Source organism: Triturus cristatus, chromosome 2_1, assembly GCF_964204655.1.
Source record: "Triturus cristatus chromosome 2_1, aTriCri1.1, whole genome shotgun sequence".
Lineage (NCBI taxonomy): Eukaryota > Metazoa > Chordata > Amphibia > Caudata > Salamandridae > Triturus > Triturus cristatus.
This window is the reverse complement of record NC_140581.1, coordinates 44,974,970-44,994,878: the sequence shown is the minus strand read 5'-3', so window position 1 is coordinate 44,994,878 and position 19,909 is coordinate 44,974,970. Positions and strand designations below refer to the sequence as shown.

At 52.8% G+C, this 19,909-nt stretch overlaps 1 protein-coding gene across 1 annotated transcript in view; it reads right to left on the bottom strand.

Annotated features, from left to right (window-relative positions):
• LOC146863688 (killer cell lectin-like receptor subfamily B member 1B allele C) overlaps positions 1–19,909 on the bottom strand; it is a 184,346-nt gene that overhangs the window by 43,549 nt on the left and 120,888 nt on the right. The gene's annotated exons all lie outside the window — the stretch shown is intronic.

The window sequence follows — 19,909 nt, the reverse complement described above, 5'->3', positions numbered from 1 at the left end:
ATTAATCTTACAGATTACCATTAAAGACAGTAATACTGATTCTAAATAAAATGTATGTTTTGAATTTTAATTTTGGGAAATGTAATCATTTAGTCCCTAAACATCAGCTTGTCCCTTTACACTTTAAACATTTTACGCACTTGTAATCTCGTTGTAACGACCGCGTTGTGATTCCCTGCGGGGAAAAGGTTTTGTGGTAAACATTGTTTACCGCCCGGGGCTACCTGGTACAATTTGTGCCCTCGGCTGACGGATACTGAGTCCAAGGAGAAAAATGATTAGGGATGGACTACACAAAATAGGTAGCACTGAGTCATAGTACCAAATGTATTAATTGAAATTAGTGGAGAATTTTGTGCTCACTTTGCCTTTGTTGTTTGAATATTAGTTACGGAGACCAGAAGTATACCCTGAAGGTATACCACCTTTATCGACGTTGGATAGATTGAAGAGCTTGGGACAGAGCAAGCACTACCGCCCGTGCTCAAGAGCGCCAACTTATTGATGGACAATAGGAGCCTGTACAAGTGAGGCTCTGATGGACACTGGGTACTTGTATATTTTCTTTGCATTCTTGCTCCTTTGCAAATCCATTATACATCCTTTTTGTAGAAAGGTTGCTGACAAAGAGCAGCCAATAGTTCTTGTTGCACAGCTTAAAACGATGTGGACACGAAAAAACAAAATGTTATGTGTTGTTCTTTTGGCTTTGTTGATAATAATATTGTGTGGGGTATCATATATTTTGGAAAATGATCAAGGTGTACTTTTACACAGTAAGACTAAGGTTATCTCCCTGAAAAGAAGCAAGGGAACAGCCTCAAGAAATGTATTCCTGGAGACACATAAGAGATTCTTTGGAGAAGGGACAGCTTGTTACACCACCCAATCTCTTACTAGTCTGTGGGCAGGATATCCATTGTTACTTGTCAATTATACTTATGCTCGGCCACCTCAGTTCACAGAAGTGAAAGGGGTATTTTGTTTTGGTTATCGTGGACCTTCTCTGTATCATTGCTAGCCACTGGTAGTGGGCTATCCAGGCTCTGATAACAACACCTATTGTGATCATTTTTACATGGAGAAACAGAATGTTTCATTGTTGGGTTGACATTACAAGGAATTGATAGTTACCCGGGAGTCTGGTTATTATCCCGCTTGCTGCCCCATTGTGAATAGCACTGACACTTCACTGTATATAAATTGTTCAGGAATAGTGCTGTACAAAAATACGATCCCTTTGGTGAATGACAAAGATCCGAGTACTTTTGGGTGCCGCTCGTAGGCTCAGGACTCTGCACCAAACAGTGGATGGGCACGAACTTTGCTCTGAGACGGACCTTGGTGAGGACAGCACGCTCCTATTTTGGAAACACCACGGGGCTTTTTACTTTTAATTTTTAAATTTCTACTTACGGGACTGCGAGGACCAGGGTGCACTCTTCACTGCTAATCACCTGCACCTGGTATCTCTTCCCGCTCCTCCCCCGGCCAGTACTTCACGCCTCGCGGCCCCCGCTTCGCGGGAGCCGCTCGTAGGCTCAGGACTCTGCACCAAACAGTGGATGGGCACGAACTTTGCTCTGAGACGGACCTTGGTGAGGACAGTACGCTCCTATTTTGGAAACGGCACGGGGCTTTTTACTTTTAATTTTTAAATTTCTACTTACGGGACTGCGAGGACCAGGGTGCACTCTTCACTGCTAATCACCTGCACCTGGTTCCTCTTCCCGCTCCTCCCCCTGCCTATTTAACCCTCACCTGTTCTCGCGTTAGCGGGACGCGTGTGGGGCGTAGTAAGGGGCGAAGCCCGGGCCAAAGGCGGGCCCGTTAAAGCCCGTTCCAGCCCGGTCAAGACCGGACCGGGCCCACTCTCTTGGTTTTTATCCTCTGACATTGCCTGTGGTGCAAAGCAACTTTTATCATGGAGACCCGAGGTACATGTACAAGAGCACAGCCCTTTGTAACGGGCACATTGGATAGTTTCATTATTAGGGCAAATTCTGTGGTACAGGGTGAACTGAATATGTTGGAAAGGCGTCTATCCGACGGGATTACTAGTAGGTCTTCGTTGGGTTTACTTGCTTCTGTTAGATCCCCAACGAATCTGGATGACTCGCACACAGCTCTTTTGGAGACTATTGATCAAACAATTGAATCAGTCATACATGACCTTATGCGCAGCACTTCCACAGGGAGAGACACACTTCAACCAATTCCCGAGTGTATACCCCCCCCCTAGGCTTGAAACACCAGCTGACACAACTTTGACCAACACCCATTTGATACACCAGGGAGCAGTTCCTAAAAGGAAGCATGAGGGTAATTTGAAACGAGGGAAAAAAGCGAGATTGGACCGTTCACACAACAACGCCCATAATACGTTGACTACAACTTTTAGTCGCCCATCTTTAAATAATGGGGTGACATCCATTATATCCCCAGTAATAACCCCTCCGCATTCTGAACCTGTCCTTCCTCTTCTAGATAGGGGTGTTGGCTCCGATCCGGGGATCGCCTGCTCTATAGATACTTTAAATAAAGTCCTAACGGGATTTCTTACTCCGTTGTTGGCTAGGTTTGATGCTATTGATGCAAAGCTCAAAAAAATAGAAAGGGTAATCCTAGACACAGCCAATCCACCGGGGAGCGGAGGCAAAAAGCATAATGCATCTGCGAGTAGTTTGAGAGATTCTCAATCTGTTACCCTCCCTACACCTACAGCCTCGGCAACTCCCCTTTCTAGAGCGAAACCCATTTCACCTAGTGCATCACTTCCTACATCCAACCTTCTTTCCTCTACTACCCTTGTTTCTCTACCTGTGCAAACCCAGCCACCTGTTACATGTAGAGCTCCTACACGAATGTCTAAATCAAACTTTACAGGTGAAGGTGAAGTCTCTGGGGACCCCGGCAACCGCATTGGTGAAGAGAGGGTTAGACAGAATTGGAAAAATGTGATCAATCTTCCCCCTGAGGTATCACCTTATGTTATTGTCTTAGCTGGCGTCCCAGAGCTCACTAACCCTGATTTAGAGACCTATGCTTCTCTTAAAAATAAAGTGATTAGCTGGCTTAACACTCACAGGCCTCTCCCCTCCAACATAAGCTTTCGGGTTCTAATGGTTAGGAGGGTTTCTTGGTTGGGAACTACTACAAAGAATATTAAGGGTGATTGCATTTTGGTGAACTTCAGTAATTCTCAGATTGTTCCTTACATCTGCAACTCGTTTGGCAATGTTGGAGTTACCTCTATCAAACCATTACCATTGTCCTTCTTCTATCCACCAATTACTACCTCTTCCCACCCTGAGTTCGACGGAAATTGGACTAGGGTCGGTTCTACTTCGTTTAGAAGAAGACAGGGGCACATTCGTTTTGATGTGCCCACACGAGATAATTACTCGCATAATAATAGGTATGCTTGCCTTGAGGAGGTCGATTGACTAAGTCCAGAGGTTGTTTCTCTTAATTCTACTGTTGTTGTGATGCTATCTCCTAAGCAACTCTATAATTGCATCTCCTCTTCTGCTACCCCTCCAACTGCTCGGACGATTTTGAGTGAACCCACTACATGTAACAAACCCAGCCCCACTGTAAATCAACCAGTCACACATAAAGTTCTCTCTTGGAATATAGCTGGTTTATCCAGCAAGCTTGATTGCCCCTTGTGGGGTTCATTCAAAGATTTACATCATATATGCTGTTTCCAAGAGACTTGGGCAAGACAAGACTGTCACCGTTTGGGTTATGCTTCTTTTTCCATCCCGGCTGTGTGGAGTGGTAGAGGTCGGCCTTCTGGTGGCCTATCCACTTGGGTTGCAACCCATTTGGGTTGTACTGCTACGACCTTGGAAACTGGGTCAGAAGATGTCCTTTGTGTGTTATTAGATTGGTCTTTAGGCACAAAACTAGCAGTGATTAATGTGTATTCCAGGCCCATGAATGTGTGTGCGGAATCCGGGGTGATTGATGTCTTATCTAATGTTTTAAGCAAGATCCCTGAGGGCATAATGTCTATTGTTGCTGGAGACTTTAATTCCCACTTTGAACCACTTCTGGGGTTGGTGGACCAAATAAACCATGATGAGGACGAAATATGGCATATTCCACAGGTTGTTGGTCCAATGGTCAGGTCTTGGGCCCCTTTGGCTATTCAAATTACCTCTCTGACAATGACCCATTCAATTAGGGCCTGCAATGGCCGAACAGCTTCTGATAATCCTTCAAGGCCCACGTTTAATAAACCTGGGTGGGAGGCCAGACTTGATTATATTTTTCTTCAGTGCAAGGAGTGGCATAGAGTTTTTGACTTTAAGGTCCTCTCGAGGGGTGAGAGTGATCATAATCCCCTGGTGCTGGAAGTATCCCTAACGGGTATTTGTCCTGGGGACCCTTGCTTAGTACCCAAGTCTCCAACACTGAATAAAATTACACTGAATAATAACAAACTGTTGGAAGGCAGACCTCGGGGAGTCGGAGAGACCAGCCAGAGGGGCCCCCACACTGTACGAAGTAGCCGAGCGCTGCTGAGAAGCCTCCAGGGAGGTCCTTCTCCTATCATGTACTAGCACAGTAACACCACCACACAGGACTCAAGGAGGTTGCCTCAAGACGAGCAATTCTTTATCAGCACTTAAAGGTTACGGGATCAATATTTACACGAACGGGATCAAGGGATCCACAAAAGTCTCAGTGTCTCTTTAGAAGGGAAGGGGTAGCAGGACAGTCTTTGGCAGGAGCTTAGTACGAGGGTACCTGGGACCCAGTTCTTATCCTCAAGCTGGAGGGCCTCCTGATCTCGGAGGGTCGAGCTGCGACGGCGTCAGCAGGGCTCTGGCGTTCAGTTCGTGGAGAGCCGCGACCAGGTCAGCGGGGCTCTCAAGGTGGTTTCTGCTCAGCTCGAGCCGCGACGTCGTCAGCAGGGCTCCGAGGGAGGTTTCAGCGAGGTTGGGCCGCGACAGCGTCAGCAGGGCCCCGATGTTCCGGGTGGCTTCAAGGTTTCAGCAAGAAGGAGCCGCGACGCAGTCTGCAGGGCTCGTGGTGGTTTCAAGCAAGAATTCTTCTCCGTAGGGTCGGCCGCGATTCGATCAGCAGGGCTCTCGACTCCGGGATACAACTGCCGGTCTGTTGCGGGGTCGCCCCAGATATAGGCCTGGAGCCCTTTGATGTCCGGACCCTGGCGCCCGGGGGGCGGAGAGGCCGGGTTGGGAGCGGCCAGACGCCCAGCGGGAGAGGCGCCCGGCTCAGGAGAGATGGAGGCCGATCGCACCTCGGTGTGTGGGGACGGTTGGGGGTCCCATCGATACCGCCCTCCGCCAGGGGCGAGGAAGTGTTCACGTGATACCCCCTGGCCAGTTCTTGGTGCCTCAATGTCTGGGCCTTGCTGGGGCCGAGGCCGGGTTGAGCGGGGTCATGTGGGCTGGTGTGCAGGGTCACGTGGCAGGCAACAAAATGGTGGAGCCCCGAGGTGTATGTGACCTCGTGCGGCTCGAACGGGTGGCCCGTGGAGGCCAGGGCGGGGAACAGGCCCAATCCCAGGGAAGTCAGGACCACGCCATGAGGCCGGGTCCAACAGGCGTCCCCCCCAGCCGAAGGCAGGGGAGTCACCCATCTCCTTGGGGATTCTCCTCGTCAAGGCGGAAGAAGCGGGATAGGCCGTCAGCGTTGGCGTGGTCATTGCCGGGCCGGTGCTCAACAGAGAAGTCCATCCCTTGCAGGGCAATGGACCACTGCAGCTGCTTGGAATTCTCGCCTCTCATTTGCATTAACCACCGCAAGGGCCGGTGGTCGGTCTGGACCCGAAAGTGGGTACCGAAGAGATAGGGCCGGAGCTTCTTAAGGGCCTACACTACTGCGAAGGCCTCGCGCTCGATGGTGCTCCATCGTTGCTCCCGGGGCAGCAGCCGTCGGCTGATGAAGGCCACTGGTCGGTCGAGTCCCTTCTCATCAACCTGGGACAGGACGGCCCCGATCCCATATTCGGAGGCGTCTGTCTGCACGATAAACTCTTTACTGTAGTCAGGGGCCTGGAGCACAGGGGCAGTGCACATCGCTGCCTTGAGAGTCTCGAAAGCTGATTGGCAGCGGGGAGTCCAGTGCACTTTCTTGGGCTGTTTCTTTGAGGTGAGCTCCGTGAGAGGCCCAACAATGCTCCCATAGTCCCGGATGAACCGCCGGTAGTATCCGGTGAGGCCCAGGAAGGCCCGTACAGCGGTCTGGGTAGTGGGGGGTTCCCATGCCTGGATGGCATCGACTTTTGGCTGGAGGGGGGCCACCTGACCGCTTCCCACCTGATGGCCCAGGTAGGTCACCGATCCTTGGCCGATCTGGCATTTGCTGGCCTTGATCGTGAGCCCGGCCCTTTTGAGGGTGGCCAGGACTGCTTTGAGGTGACCCAGGTGCTCAGAGGTTGCTGTACACGGCAATGTCATCCAAATAGGCCGCACTGAAGGCCTCGAGCCCGGCCAAAACCTTGTTTACGAGTCTCTGAAAGGTGGCCGGGGCGTTCTTCATGCCGAAGGGCATCACCCGAAAGTGGTAATGCCCATCAGGGGTGGAAAAGGCTGATCTTTCTTGGGCGCCGGGGGTGAGCTGGATCTGCCAGTACCCGGCGGTGAGGTCCAGCGTGCTCAGGTAGTGGGCGGACCCCAAGCGGTCGATGAGTTCGTCGGCCCGGGGTATAGGATGGGCATCCGTCTTGGTCACCGCATTCAGAGCTCGGTAGTCTACACAAAATCGTAACTCCGAGGGATGGCCTTGTGCGGCGGCCTTCGGTACTAGGACGACAGGGCTGGCCCACGGGCTGTCGGAGGGCTCGATGACCCCTAGGGCCAACATCTTCGCTACTTCGGCCTGGATGCATGCCCGTACTCGGTCGGGTACCCTGTAGGCTCGGTGCCGCACGGGGGGACTGTCCCCGGTGTCGACGTCGTGGACGCACCAGTGGGTCACCCCCGGGGTGAGGGAGAAGAGGGCTGCGTAGTCCTGCAGCAGTTGTTGACAGTCGTTACGCTGTTCCGGGGTCAGGGAGGTGGCGAGTTGGACACCCTTGATGGATCCGTCGTGGACGTCGTTCTGCAAGAGGTCGGGTAGGGGCTCGGAGTCGTCCTCGCCCCCCTCGTCGGTCGCCAGTAGCAGGCTCAGTTCGGTCCGGGCAAAGTGGGGTTTGAGCCAGTTAGCGTGTAGAACCCGGAGGGGGTTCCGGGGAGACTCCAGGTCGACTAGGTAGGTGACGGGGCTCTTCTTCTCCACCACCTTGAAGGGCCCGGTCCACTTGTCCTGGAGGGCGCAGGGCTCAACAGGGGCCATGACCCAGACTCGCTGGCCTGGCTCGAACTCGATTGTAGAGGTGTTCCGATCGTACCACCGCTTCATGTCCTCCTGGCTGGCCTCGAGGTTGGCTTCGGCCAGGGCTCGGAACCTGCGGGTCTGGTTTCGTAGGGTCAGGAGGTATTGGTAGACGTCAGGAGGGGCGCCTTGGAGCTTCGTCTCCCAGCCCTCCTTGACCAGGCTGAGGGGTCCGCGGACCGGATGCCCATACAACAGTTCAAACGGGCTGAACCCCAGGGACTTCTGCGGGACCTCCCGATAGGCGAACAGGAGGCATGGCAGTAGGACATCCCATCTCCGCCGGAGGGGCTCTTCCAGGCCCTGAATCATCCCCTTTAGGGTTTGGTTAAAGCGCTCGACCAGTCCGTTCCCCTGAGGGTGATAGGGGGTGGTGAATTTGTACGTGACCCCGCACTGCTGCCACAGGGACCGCATGTACTTGGAGATGAAGTTTGTGCCCCGGTCGCTCACCACTTCGCGGGGAAATCCCACTCTTGAGAAGATTCCCATTAAGGCCCGGCCCACCACGGGAGCCATGACAGTTCTCAGCGGGACAGCCTCCGGGTACCTGGTGGCGTGGTCCACGAGGACCAGGATGAAGCGGTGGCCCAGGGCGGTCCGGGGGTCCAGGGGCCCCACAATGTCAATCCCGACCCGTTCGAACGGGGTGCTGACGGCTGGAAAGGGCTGGAGGGGGGCCTTGACCCGACCCCCCGTCTTCCCGCTGGCTTGGCAGGTCTGGCAGGACCGGCAGTGGTTGTCCACGTCTCTCCGCATCCGGGGCCAGTAGAAGTGGGTCACCAGACGGCTGTAAGTTTTGTCTTGCCCTAGGTGTCCGGCGAGGGGCACGTCATGTGCCAGGTTGAGAAGGAACTCCCGGAAGCGGAGGGGGACCACCAACACGCGGCTGGCCCCGAGTTCTGCCGCTTTCTGTTCACTGTACAATAGGCCCTCGGCCCAGTAGACCCAGTGGGTGCCGGTCTGGTCACCGTTGGCTTGTGCGTACGCCTGTTGTCGGACCCCTTCGAGAGAGGGACAGGACTGCTGTTCTTGCTGGAACTGCTCTCGGGTGGGGCCCCCTTCGTGGCGCCATTGTGCAAGTTCTGGTAGGGCACCGAGGGAAGCGATCTCTTCGGGGGAGGGTTCAGTAGGTCCAGTATCGGTGTCCGCCTCCCCCTCGCTGCAGGCGGGGGGTGGTGCGAGCCCCGCGGGCTTGGCGGAACTGGAGGCCAGGGACGAGCGGGGGGCCTGGGCGGCCATGGACCGGGTGATGGCGCAGGCCCATTCAGATAGTCCCAGCATTCGGAGGTGCTCTCGTCGCTCCACTTGAGCCCAGGGGGAACTTTCTAGGTCGTTCCCCAGGAGGCAGTCCACTGGTGCGTCGTCGCGGACAGTCACTTTTAGTAGGCCTGTCACCCCTCCCCACTCGAAGGGGACCAGGGCCATCTGGCAAAGGTTTTCGCTGTTGTCGGCCGTCCGGACGGGGCACAGCACATTGGGTAGGATTTGTTCGGGGGTCACCAGGTGGCAGCGGACAGCGGTGACACTGGCGCCGGTGTCGCGAAGGGCTTCGGCACGTCGTCCATTGATTGTGACCTGCTGCTGGTATTTCTGGGTGTTGCTTGGGATGGGTGTGCGGGGCACCATTTCTCGGCTGCCCAGGCAGACCAGGGACATGGCCGCCGGCTCCCACTCGGTGGTTCCTCGGTCGAGGGGTTTTTCCTCTTCCTCTCCTTCCCCCAGGGCGGCGGACGCCAGCTGCCGGGGCGGGGGTCCGCCGGCCCCGCTTCTTCGGTTCAGGGGGCAGACCGGATCGCTGGCATAGTGCCCGGTTTGTTGACAGCCGTAGCAGGTTATTGGGGGCCGTGGTCCGGTTCTGGCTGGGGTCGCCCCTCTTCGGGCTAGGCTCGGGGAGAGGTGTTGCTGAGGCGGCCCTCGAGGTGGGCTCCGGGGGGCCCCGGCGGGGGGGTCCCGGTTCCGGTTCGGCCCTCCCCCTCCACCGCGTTGGCGGGGAGGTCCGGTGGGGTTCCTCTGGTACTCCCCCATCGAGTTCCGGGGGACTCGGGTGTTGACCCATCGATCGGCCTCGACGGCGAGTTTTCGTGGGTCGGTCATCTTGCAGTCGAGGAGGTGTTGCCTTAGCTCCACGAAGCAGTTGTTGGAGAGATGTTCCCAAACAATGAGGTCGACTAGCTGCCCGTAGGTGGTGACCTTGCTACCCTTGATCCACCCTTCTAGGGCCCGGCTGAAAAAGTCCACATATTCCACCCAGGTGGTACCAGGGATCTTCTTGCAGTCTCTGAACCGCTGGCGGTACATTTCCGCGGTTAGCCCGTAGCGGGTGAGCAGGGCCTCCTTCATGTGGTCGTAGGAGGTCATCACCTCTTCTGGCAGCTGGAGCAGTGTGTCTCGACCTTCACTAAGGAACCGACCCCACAGGCCGGCACCCCAGTCCTTACGGGGCACCCGATGGGAGGTCATGGCCACCTCGTATGCCTTGAACCATTGTTGGATGTCGTCATTTTTATAGTACTCCTTGACGACATCTTTAGGGATATGTACCTTGGCTTCGGCAGGCGGTAGGGCGTCTCTATTACTGGGGGTGTCGGTCCCCCCTTTCTGTGCCTTGATCTCGAGCTCTTTAAGACTTCGCTCGTGCTCAAGGGTCAGTCTCTTTTCTTCCAACTCTCGATGCCGTCTCTTCTCTTCTATTTCCTCTTGTAGCCGTAGCTGCTCTAGGGCTATTTTCTTTTCCGCCAGCTGGAGTTCGCCGTCCAGCCGCAGTCGTGCGAGCTCTAGCTCGTGGTTCCGGACCTTCTCCCGTTCTCGTATCTCCTCTGCGGAGAGGCCGGTGTCTAGGCTGTTTCTTCCTCCGGTTGCCGGGGTCGGTGCGGTTGGTGTGGCCACAGTCAGGGGCAGGGGACCTTCGTTCTGGGAGGGGCCTGCCTCGGCCTCCAGCCAGGTCCTCAGGGCTTTCTGCATCTCTTCTTTGGTACCTAGGCTGGTGGTTGCAATGCCCTTGTCCTTGCAGAACTGTTTCAATTCTTTGTGCGTGTATTCCTCCAACCGTTCGGGCTGGAACTCCGTGGTCGCGTTGTTTTCTTGGTTGCTCATGACTTCCGTTTGTCTGGATGGGTAGCTAGTGGGTTACTGGCTTGTACGTACTGCGTTCGGCTCGGATCCCGTCGCTGGCCACCAAATGTTGGAAGGCGGACCTCGGGGAGTCGGAGAGACCACCCAGAGGGGCCCCCACACTGTACGAAGTAGCCGAGCACTGCTGAGAAGCCTCCAGGGAGGTCCTTCTCCTATCATGTACTAGCACAGTAACACCACCACACAGGACTCAAGGAGGTTGTCTCAAGACGAGCAATTCTTTATCAGCACTTAAAGGTTACGGGATCAATATTTACACGAACGGGATCAAGGGATCCACAAAAGTCTCAGTGTCTCTTTAGAAGGGAAGGGGTAGCGGGACAGTCTTTGGCAGGAGCTTGGTACGAGGGTACCTGGGACCCAGTTCTTATCCTCAAGCTGGAGGGCCTCCTGATCTCGGAGGGTCGAGCCGCGATGGCGTCAGCAGGGCTCTGGCGTTCAGTTCGTGGAGAGCCGCGACCAGGTCAGCGGGGCTCTCAAGGTGGTTTCTGCTCAGCTCGAGCCGCGACGTCGTCAGCAGGGCTCCGAGGGAGGTTTCAGCGAGGTTGGGCCGCGACAGCGTCAGCAGGGCCCCGATGTTCCGGGTGGCTTCAAGGTTTCAGCAAGAAGGAGCCGCGACGCAGTCTGCAGGGCTCGTGGTGGTTTCAAGCAAGAGTTCTTCTCCGTAGGGTCGGCCGCGATTCGATCAGCAGGGCTCTCGACTCCGGGATACAACTGCCGGTCTGTTGCGGGGTCGCCCCAGATATAGGCCTGGAGCCCTTTGATGTCCGGACCCTGGCGCCCGGGGGGCGGAGAGGCCTGGTTGGGAGTGGCCAGACGCCCAGCGGGAGAGGCGCCCGGCTCAGGAGAGATGGAGGCCGATCGCACCTCGGTGTGTGGGGACGGTTGGGGGTCCCATAGATACCGCCCTCTGCCAGGGGCGAGGAAGTGTTCACGTGATACCCCCTGGCCAGTTCTTGGTGCCTCAATGTCTGGGCCTTGCTGGGGCCGAGGCCGGGTTGAGCCGGGTCATGTGGGCTGGTGTGCAGGGTCACGTGGCAGGCAACAAAATGGTGGAGCCCCGAGGTGTATGTGACCTCGTGCGGCTCGAACGGGTGGCCCGTGGAGGCCAGGGCGGGGAACGGGCCCAATCCCAGGGAAGTCAGGACCACGCCACGAGGCCGAGTCCAACACAAACGTAGACTCAAGTGGGCGAAACTGGCAGCCAACCAAGGAGAACTCTCCCAAGTCTATGGGAGGGCTGGTTATGCATTGGATGATGTAGTAAAGCTCATGGACCACCCCTCTTCTCCTGACTATTGTGAAAAACTGGCTGAGGTCAATAAAGAACTATTTTCCACTTTAGCTGATATATTTAATCCACCTGCTCGTTGTACTAAAAGGATATATGGTCGGTCCCGATGGTATAACAGGGCGTGTAAATCAGCTAAAAGTGAGTTGCTGGCAGCAATAAAAAAGAAAGATAATAGGGAGGTAATTAAACAGAAGAGACATAATTATAAGACCCTAATACATTACGCCAAACTTGAGTGGGCATCCGAAAACTGGGATAAATAACATCTGCCCTCCAGTGCAGAGACTCCCGTAGATTTTGGCTGATTGTCTCTACTGGCTCAACCGAACCCATCTCAGCTGTGATTCCAAACATTGCCTCTGAAGTTTGGGAGGAACATTTTAGTGCCCTATATAGGGGGGTTCACTCTCCACCTTTATCTATTCACTGTCCTGTTGCCCATATTAATTTCACCTTGAGTGAGGCTCAATCTGCTATACTGATGCTCCCCGCGGGCAAAGCTCCTGGTTTGGATGGTGTCCCAGGCGATTTGTATAAACACGAACCAAGAGTCTGGGCACCATATCTCACCGCATTATTCTGCAGCGTTCCGATTTTGGGCGCCATTTTGGGTTGGGCAGTGGCGATCTGGTAGCGCCATCTTGTAGCGTCCTTCTGGGACAGGGAGGACCTTACCTGGAGGACCTATTTAAGGCGGTCCTTGGATGTGCCTGTCCTCTTTGGATGCATTTGCCCGGAGGGGTGGCTCTGTAAAGCACGCTCGCGCGGATTGCTAGCGCTTTTTAGCCTCTTTCAGTGTTTTTATCGATTGCGCTCTCCTTCCTTGCTGGGTGTTAGGACTCCCCCCTTACCTGCACATAATACTGGTGATTCACCGCTCTTTTAGCGGGTCCGGGCTCCCTGGTAGCTTGATTCTGCAGCGTTCCGATTTTGGGCGCCATTTTGGGTTGGGCAGTGGCGATCTGGTAGCGCCATCTTGTAGCGTCCTTCTGGGACAGGGAGGACCTTACCTGGAGGACCTATTTAAACCGTTCCTTCTAGCGCAGCGGTATCGCGCAGCGGGGTTGCCTTCGCATTTGCCTGAGTCTTGCCAGAGTCCTGCCCGTCTGCGCCCGTCAGCGTCTCGGAGGCGGCGGAGCGGTGAGAGTGCCTGGTTCCGTGTTCGGGTAATATGATTTGTTATTCTGCCAGGGAACTACGTGCGTTGCATAGCTTCTCCTGTGCTTGCCGTTCCGTGTTCCCAGGCCGTTACCGAGGTAAACGGTTGTGCCCTGCCTGTGGCTGGTCGCCAGGTTTTGTCCCGGCTGCTTCCTCACGGAGAGATGAGGTCTGCGTTAAACATCTCTGCTTAATGCTGAATACAAGATCGGTAGGGAAGCACGCCTTGGAGATCTTCGATCTCCTTGTCAGGGAGAATCCACTCTGTCTCCTGCTGACAGAAACTTGGTTGGGGGAGAGGTCCAATCCGGACATCAGGGCGGCTTTTCCTCCTGATTATACAATCTTTCGTCAGGATAGAGTGAAAGGCAGGGGAGGAGGGGTGGCGGTAGCAGTGAGAAAGTCAGCTACCTGCACCATCACTTCTTTGAACACCATTGCTGGAGCGGAATCTCTTGCCTTCACTATCAGATTAACCCCTCATCACGCTTTCAAAGGGCTGCTGGTATATAGATCTCCTGGACCAGTGGGCTCTTTTTTCGATGATCTTCAGGGGGCCATATCTGGTATGGCACTAAGTACGGAGCATTGTCTTCTGGCAGGAGATTTTAATTTTCATATGGACGATGACAATGACCCGAATGTAAAAAAACTGCTTGATATTACGGCTCCTCTTGGTCTTGCCCCGTTTTTGGTTGGTTCTACACACGACAAGGGACATACTTTAGATCAGTTTTTTTCCTCGTTCCCTCTTGTTGATGTGGAGCTCCTTCCGGTGCTCTGGTCTGACCATAGATTGGCCAGATTTTGTGTATTGGGTGGCGAAAAATTGTTCAGTTGCGCCCCCAGACAGCATGGCACTGCTCAAAGGGCTCTACATAGAGTCACACCCGAGTTGCTGGCTCAGGCTGCTATAGACCATCCTTGCCCTCTTACAGGGGATTTAGAGCAGGATGTAGAGTCCTTGCAGGGATGGCTTTTGGAGAGGCTGAACGATCTGGCCCCGGCTATGGCCCCTCGGGATAGTGCTAAGAGGGTCTCAGCCCCATGGTTTACGAAGGCATTGTGTGCCACTCGTGCGCAGTGTAAGGTGGCAGAGAGGGCATGGCGTCTTCGGTATGACCCGGAAGCTAGATCGGCTTATAGGAAAATGATTAAATCCTATCACCAGGATATTCTCCGGGAGAAAAAGGAGTATCTGGCCAGGAGGATTGAGACTGCCGCCAATTCCTGTAAAGAGATCTTTACTGAGTTTCCTCTTGTCTCGGCCGATGCTTCTCTTGCTCTTCTGACCAGCTTGAAATCGGGCTCACCATTGGATTCCTGTCCTGCCAAATTTTTGGCTAAGATGGCGGCCGTAATCAATCCACTAGTCAACCCTTTGGTGAATCTATCTCTGAGGGAGGGGAGGGTTCCAGTGCTATGGAAAAGAGCTATGGTGATCCCCCTCCTCAAAAAGCCAGGGTTGGACTCTGAGGTCTTGGCCAATTATAGGCCGATTTCTCTTTTACCGGCCTTGGCTAAGATCACAGAAAAGCATGTACATGGTGTTCTCTCCAGCTTTCTCGAATCCAACGATTTGTTCCATCCTTCGCAGTCCGGTTTCCGTCCTAATTTAAGTACGGAGACGGCACTGCTGGAAGTGTCGGAAATCATCAGGGGGACACTGGATTCTGGAGGAAGGGTCATGCTCGTCATTTTGGATTTGTCGGCGGCCTTTGACACCGTCCCCCATGAGGTGCTCCTCTCCAGACTTTATGACATCGGTCTGAGGGGGACGGTGTTCAATTGGTTTACATCTTTCCTTGAAGGTCGCCGACAAACGGTCTGGGCCTCTCCGTGCTCCGCCGAGATGTCGCCATTGGGAGTTGGGGTCCCACAGGGTTCTGTGTTGAGCCCGACTCTCTTTAACATCGTTATGACACCTCTGGCGGCACTGGCGGAGTCCTCTGGGGCCCGGATCGTATCCTACGCTGATGATACCCAACTGCTTTTCACGTGTAGGCAAGGACAGGCTTTCGATGGAGAGAACATCCGTGGCTGTTTGGAGTCGGTCTTTGGCTGGTTCCAGCGAAATGGCCTTAAGGCAAACTCCAGTAAATCGGAGGTGTTATTCTTCGGCTGTTCTCGGGACCCTGAGTGGCAGGCCTGGTGGCCATTAGGTATGGATTGCCCCGTGCAGGCATCGCTCGTGGCTAAGAATTTGGGAGTGAAGGTTGACAATAATTTGTCACTGAGCTCTCATATTTCTGGCCTGGTGGGTACCTGCTTTGGTATGCTTAAGATGCTCCGGAAGTTCCTGCCTTTACTCACAGAAGAGCACAGAAAGATCACGGTGCAAGCCTTGATAGGCTCTAGATTGGACTATGCCAACGTCCTCTATGTTGGTCTTCCGGAGTATCTAGTTCAGCGGCTGCAGGTTGTGCAGAACTCCGCTGCCCGGGCCATCTTTGGCCTTCATAGGCGAGCGAGAGCTTCAGGTCTGGTACGATCACTTCATTGGCTACCTATCCGGAAGCAGATTATGTTTAAAGCATTGACCCTGGCGCATAAAGCGCTTTTTGGCACCGGAGCAAGGTATCTACAGCAGAGACTGTCTTTCTATTGTCCAGCTAGATCTCTGCGGTCGGAATCTTTGTTTCTCGCGGTGGTTCCTCGGGTGAGGAAGGCCCGCACTGGGGGTCGCTCTTTCAGTCTGAGGGCCCCTCAGTTGTGGAACTCTTTGCCTCTGGACCTACGGTCTTCTTCTTCTCTTCTTCTGTTTAGGAAGAGCCTCAAGACGTGGCTTTTTAATCTTTAGGATGTCTTTGTTTGTTATGCTTTTCTGTCTCTTTTTCTCTTGTGTTTGTTGTTATGTTTCTGGTTTTTACTGAGCTGCCTCGATAAAGCGCCGGGACACTCTACGGAGTAGCCGTGCGCTATAGAAATAAAAGTTTAACATAACATAACATTATTTAATGCAATTCTTGGGGGTATGCCAGTTCCTCCTACTTGGTCGGGTGCAGAAGTTGTCCCTCTTGCTCCCTGGTAACTACAGGCCCATCAGTCTGATAGATGTGGCTCAGAAACTCTTCTCAAGGCTGATCCCATCTTCTGGATTGGATGGAAGAGTTTGACATCCTGAGCCCCTATCAGGCTGTATTCAGAACGCGCATTTCAACAACCGACCAGAATTTCAGACTATGTATGCTCTTCTGGAAGACGGTCAGGGTGGAGGGGGGCTCCCTCTATACTATTTTTGTTGATTTGCGTGCAGCTTTTGATTTGGTCCCACGCTCGAAACTTTGGACTGTGTTGCAGGACCTGGGCCTCCCAGCACCTCTTTTGCAGATTATAGTGCGTCTCCACACTAATAATTTCGCAAAGGTTAGATGTGGGAGAGAAGGAGGTTTATCAGCTAGTTTCCCCGTTGAAAGGGGGGTAAGGCAGGGCTGTGTCTTGGCACCAACCCTGTTTTGCCTCTATGTAAATGGACTTATCTCCCACTTGAATGAAGTACCAAACAGAGACGCCCCACGACTCGCTGGTATAGGTATCTCAGCTATTATGTTTGCTGATGACACCTTGCTACTCGCTAAGAGTCCCATGGGTGCCCAGCGAGTCCTGGGTGGCTTCGTTTCCTTTTGCGCTGACCGGGGGCTAGAGATCAACACGGATAAAACAAAATTTATCATTTTTAATCCTCCTAGGTCATCCCGCCCTAATCCTGTTATTCATGGTATTAGTTTAGAAAGAGTCCATACGTTTGAGTATCTGGGACTGACCTTGAATGAGAAGATGACATGGTCCCACCACCAGATAAAATCAAACCTAAAGTTGACACAAAAGGCAGGGGGTATCTTGAACCTATGGAAAGAATCCATGATACATCCTATTGGTTCACCACTAGAAATTTACAAAATGCAGGCACGGGGGGCAGTATTATATGGTGGTGAACTGTGGGGCAACAATTGTGCCCTCGATCTTGTCTCAACGGAAAACAAGTTCTTACGAAACTTGGCAGCTCTTCCATCGAGCACACCACTCCTCCCTCTTAGGCTTGATATGGGTCTAAGATCAATTAAGGAAGAACTAGGTGTGAAGCCCCTAACCTTCTGGAGGCGACTCTGGACAACCCTCGAACTTCGGAGTTACCGCTGTGAATTCATGGAGTTATACCAACATATAGCTTTACGTAAAATTCCATGGCTCAAGTACATAAAAGAGGAGCTAACGGCGATGGGCCTACTGCCTCTGTGGACAAACCCACAAGAGGCATGCAGTACCATATCCCGAACAAATTTAGTTGCCCTGTACTATGACCGCAATCTGACTCTCTTATTAACATCCACCACATTGGGGCCTATGTCTACCACCTTCCTAATAGTGAAGGACTACTATAAACTGGAGACAGTTTTGGACGACATAAACCCCATTGGTCTCAGGAAATTATTTTTACAATGGAGATACAATGCACTACCTATTAGAGCCCTCACTAGCAGCTGGCACCCACCCACTCCCAAAAATTGTCCAGCTTGTACAAACGAGCTGGAGAGTGACATTCATTTAATGTTTTTTTGTTTATCTTACATGCAACCCAGGAAAAAATGGATCATTCCAATCTGCAGAAATTGGGGTTTTAGGAATCATTTGGATGCTTATCGTCTGTTGAAATCTGACCTATCCCCTTCGACTGTATTTGCTGTCAGCAAGTTTTTATCTGCTGCTTGGAACATTAGAAGAACTTTTTTGAAGATATGAAATATTAACTGTATTATATGAAGTTCATTTTTTGCAGTCGATGTAACCTTTTATCCTGGGTGTTTGCCTATTGTGTATATTTGATTGTATATGTTTTGTCTTCTCTTTTATGACTTTACAAAGTCGAAATAAAGATTAAAGAAAGGAATGAACTCCAGGTATGCATCAGTGGACTATATGGGACCGATTTATGCACACCCAGAGTTTTACTTTTGTCCATATTCCAATGTCCACAATGGTACCAATGATGTAGCTCTTGGAATGGTATTCCTTGTAAGTACGCTAAGCCTAATATCTGATGGGTTAAAAGGATTCTAACTAAAGGATTTTGTGAGGGAGTGACCGATATAGAGGTCAATAATTATAGTAATGGGATCACTTTTGGATACATCCATTCTTCTATTTTCAATAGGTACAGAAGCTTGCAGCAGACCCTGGGTTAGAGCTCTGTGAGGGCCCCTCAATAACCCTTTGGCTGATTCCCAGCTAAGGCTCCAAAAGAATCTGTCCCTCAGTGTACCTGTCACCTTCAAAGGTGAGTAGAATCCTTTTTCAGAAATCACGTTGCAACCAGATGCCCGTCCATCTAGTTATGCCAAACCCCGGGCATCTGAACGTTCACTATGAGTTCGTATGGTGCGTTGAGTTGGCCGGGCTGCCCTGGAAGTTCCACTGAGTGCTCATTTGACTCTTCGAACCCAGCCAGGCTACAGGGATTGGGTGAGTTTTTTTCCAGCAGCCCCCTCTCTCACTTTATGTGCATGTATTACAAGAATGGCGGGTAGCCTTGGTCCAGAATAGTAGGGACAGTACACTTGTGGCTCCCTTGTGGCTATGGCAGCTTATCAAGTGGTCTGGCCAGAGTGGATGGGTTCAGGTTGTGCTAATCCCAGATGCTGCATGGTGATCTGAGCTCTGTGTTCTTGTTTGCTGCCCTTTTCCACCCTGTGCATTTCCGCCAGAACAGCCATTCTGAGGGGCGGCTCTGGCTACCCAGACACGGAAAGGATTGACAGATTGATAGTTCTTTCTCAATTCTGTAGGTGGTGGTACTTGGCTGTTCTTACTTGTTAGAGCGATTTGTCTGGTTAATTCTGATAAAGAACAAGACTCATTCATGCTAACTAATTGCGTGACCCCAGTGGTTGCTGTTCAACTTCTTAGAGGAACAAGTGGTGTTCAGTCACATGAGATTGAGCAATAACAGTTTTGTTTTGCCCTTAGATGTCTGGGGCTGCATGTGTGCTACACTGGACAGATCAGCATGTGTCTACCCTTTTCCGTCAGGTGCAGTTAACCTGCTGAACCGTATTCATGAAAGGATTGCAATTATTTCCTATGAACGAGGAATTTCCAGTAAGTGCAGGTCATAAGCTTGCTTTTAGTCCCTGCCATTTGTACACAGCACTCGTTGCTGCTACCATTTAAATGGCTTAGTGAGGTCCTTGGATTGGCCCGGCCGGGGTTGGCAATTGCTCTGGTGAAGCGCAGAGAAGACTATCAAACTTGACTATTTAGAGGAACTAAAAGTCATAACAAGATTTGCGCAGATAAAGCTGCGTAAGGATCATTAATTTTCGGGCGCCCCAAGTTACTGTCATTGACAGCTTGAACCCTTGTGCTTCTCTCAAATGGAACACAAAGCACATGGCCTGACCCTCCCCCTGTGCGTACTGGCCGGTGAAGTGGTCCGGGGTTGTTGGGCACTTAGGTGAGGACTGGGCACTGGGTGGTATCCTCCACCTCGGAGAACCCAACTGACATGTGACGAGACGGAGGAGGGTGATGCCCTGGACCCTCTGGGAGGGGCACGATATGATGGAAAGCCCCACGAAGATGTTCACCCAGCACGCACCTGGGGGTAACTAAATTGCAGTGACTCCCAAGGCTGAGGCCCCTCTGAAGGACCTGCCACTTGGCCCTTCTCAAGCTCAATCCTGTTCCATTCAGTTTTTGAGTGACTGAGAAATGGCCTGTCTTCGACGGCAGGGCAGCCTGGATGAGTAGGAGGCAGGGCCATGAGGGAACACGAGCTTCTCAAGGTTGTGATACCATGCCCCCTCGAAGCCAGTGTAACCTGCTCCAAGGGGCGGGAGGAGATGCTGCCCTGGGCCGCTCCAACTTCCATGCGTGTACTGGAAGTGGGTGAGTTGCTTTGACGGTGTGGAGGTAACTGGAGGTAACTGGCTCTTCTCCCCTTGCTGTCTCCTACCTGGACATGGGGGACCCCAG